Source organism: Scyliorhinus torazame, chromosome 4 (genome assembly GCF_047496885.1).
Source record: "Scyliorhinus torazame isolate Kashiwa2021f chromosome 4, sScyTor2.1, whole genome shotgun sequence".
Taxonomy (NCBI): domain Eukaryota; kingdom Metazoa; phylum Chordata; class Chondrichthyes; order Carcharhiniformes; family Scyliorhinidae; genus Scyliorhinus; species Scyliorhinus torazame.
Genome location: NC_092710.1, coordinates 304,345,968 through 304,348,467, shown reverse-complemented (window position 1 = coordinate 304,348,467; position 2,500 = coordinate 304,345,968). Strand labels below are relative to the sequence as shown.

Here is a 2,500-nt window from a genome sequence, read left to right as displayed (position 1 = left end):
GGAGCGAGTATCAGGCATATAGGCTAGAATTAGCAGGAGAAGGAGAGAAAGAGGAGGAGAAGTAGAAGTAGAAGTAGAAAAAGAGAGAGAAAAAATTGAAAACAACCGGAAAGAAGAAGTGGCGAGGGTGCTAGGGTGGCCAGCTTGAATAGGCGAGAAGACGGTGCTGCAGATGCCTACGGCCATACTAGTCTGAAAACGCCCGATCTCGTCTGATCTCGGAAGCTAAGCAGACTCAGGCCTGGTTAGTACTTGGATGGGAGACCGCCTGGGAATACCAGGTGCAGTAGGCTTTTGCGGCCAGCAGTGACTGCTCACGCCAAGCACTCTCCACACCAGAGGCAGGCCAACCTTTTGCTGCTCTCTGCGTCCTCGCCATTCCTCCCAACACTTGCCTGCGGGCTCAACTCAGGCAGGCGGCTTGGTCGGGCCATTCAGCTGCTGCAGCTTTGCCGGGCCTTTGCAACGCAGCACGGTTGTGTGCCTTGGCGTGCTGCACTTTGATGGGCACGCCAGCTGGCCCGTGTGGCCGCAAGCCAGTGTGTCGGCAGGATGTTCTCTCTCCTAGCCTGAAGGCGCCGCATGAATGCAAGTTGTGGCATTGGGGCTGGTGTGGAAAGCGAAGGAAGAGAGAGCTGGCTTGCATTGCCTGCCTGACCCTTGTGCTGGCTGTGCTGAGAGAAGTGCGCAGCGTTGCAATGTGGAAAGGCAGCAGCGTGCAGGCGGCAGGCTGGTGTGAGGTAGGCGGGGCTTGCAGTTTTCCTTGAGGAGGTGGAGAAGAAAAAAGAGAGCTCGGTGGGGATGGCATGAAGGGGAGCGAGTATCAGGCATATAGGCTAGAATTAGCAGGAGAAGGAGAGAAAGAGGAGGAGAAGTAGAAGTAGAAGTAGAAAAAGACAGAGAAAAAATTGAAAACAACCGGAAAGAAGAAGTGGCGAGGGTGCTAGGGTGGCCAGCTTGAATAGGCGAGAAGACGGTGCTGCAGATGCCTACGGCCATACTAGTCTGAAAACGCCCGATCTCGTCTGATCTCGGAAGCTAAGCAGACTCAGGCCTGGTTAGTACTTGGATGGGAGACCGCCTGGGAATACCAGGTGCAGTAGGCTTTTGCGGCCAGCAGAGACTGCTCACGCCAAGCACTCTCCACACCAGAGGCAGGCCAACCTTTTGCTGCTCTCTGCGTCCTCGCCATTCCTCCCAACACTTGCCTGCGGGCTCAACTCAGGCAGGCGGCTTGGTCGGGCCATTCAACTGCTGCAGCTTTGCCGGGCCTTTGCAACGCAGCACGGTTGTGTGCCTTGGCGTGCTGCACTTTGATGGGCACGCCAGCTGGCCCGTGTGGCCGCAAGCCAGTGTGTCGGCAGGACGTTCTCTCTCCTAGCCTGAAGGCGCCGCATGAATGCAAGTTGTGGCATTGGGGCTGGTGTGGAAAGCGAAGGAAGAGAGAGCTGGCTTGCATTGCCTGCCTGACCCTTGTGCTGGCTGTGCTGAGAGAAGTGCGCAGCGTTGCAATGTGGAAAGGCAGCAGCGTGCAGGCGGCAGGCTGGTGTGAGGTGGGCGGGGCTTGCAGTTTTCCTTGGGGAGGTGGAGAAGAAAAAAGAGAGCTAGGTGGGGACGGCATGAAGGGGAGCGAGTATCAGGCATATAGGCTAGAATTAGCAGGAGAAGGAGAGAAAGAGGAGGAGAAGTAGAAGTAGAAGTAGAAAAAGAGAGAGAAAAAATTGAAAACAACCGGAAAGAAGAAGTGGCGAGGGTGCTAGGGTGGCCAACTTGAATAGGCGAGAAGACGGTGCTGCAGATGCCTACGGCCATACTAGTCTGAAAACGCTTGATCTCGTCTGATCTCGGAAGCTAAGCAGACTCAGGCCTGGTTAGTACTTGGATGGGAGACCGCCTGGGAATACCAGGTGCAGTAGGCTTTTGCGGCCAGCAGTGACTGCTCACGCCAAGCACTCTCCACACCAGAGGCAGGCCAACCTTTTGCTGCTCTCTGCGTCCTCGCCATTCCTCCCAACACTTGCCTGCGGGCTCAACTCAGGCAGGCGGCTTGGTCGGGCCATTCAGCTGCTGCAGCTTTGCCGGGCCTTTGCAACGCAGCACGGTTGGGTGCCTTGGCGTGCTGCACTTTGATGGGCCCGCCAGCTGGCCCGTGTGGCCGCAAGCCAGTGTGTCGGCAGGACGTTCTCCTAGCCTGAAGGCGCCGCATGAATGCAAGTTGTGGCATTGGGGCTGGTGTGGAAAGCGAAGGAAGAGAGAGCTGGCTTGCATTGCCTGCCTGACCCTTGTGCTGGCTGTGCTGAGAGAAGTGCGCAGCGTTGCAATGTGGAAAGGCAGCAGCGTGCAGGCGGCAGGCTGGTGTGAGGTGGGCGGGGCTTGCAGTTTTCCTTGGGGAGGTGGAGAAGAAAAAAGAGAGCGAGGTGGGGACGGCATGAAGGGGAGCGAGTATCAGGCATATAGGCTAGAATTAGCAGGAGAAGGAGAGAAAGAGGAGGAGAAGTAG

At 56.8% G+C, this 2,500-nt stretch overlaps 3 non-coding genes across 3 annotated transcripts; all 3 read left to right on the top strand.

Moving 5' to 3' along the window:
• Positions 1-174: 174 nt before the first annotated feature.
• On the top strand, positions 175-293 carry LOC140412019 (5S ribosomal RNA). Its single transcript, XR_011941227.1, has one exon. It is a non-coding gene; the product is annotated as a 5S ribosomal RNA (ribosomal RNA).
• Positions 294-987: 694 nt separating this feature from the next.
• On the top strand, positions 988-1,106 carry LOC140412018 (5S ribosomal RNA). The gene has a single exon (XR_011941226.1). It is a non-coding gene; the product is annotated as a 5S ribosomal RNA (ribosomal RNA).
• A 694-nt stretch (positions 1,107-1,800) lies between these two features.
• On the top strand, positions 1,801-1,919 carry LOC140414388 (5S ribosomal RNA). The gene has a single exon (XR_011943523.1). It is a non-coding gene; the product is annotated as a 5S ribosomal RNA (ribosomal RNA).
• The last annotated feature ends 581 nt before the right edge of the window (positions 1,920-2,500 follow it).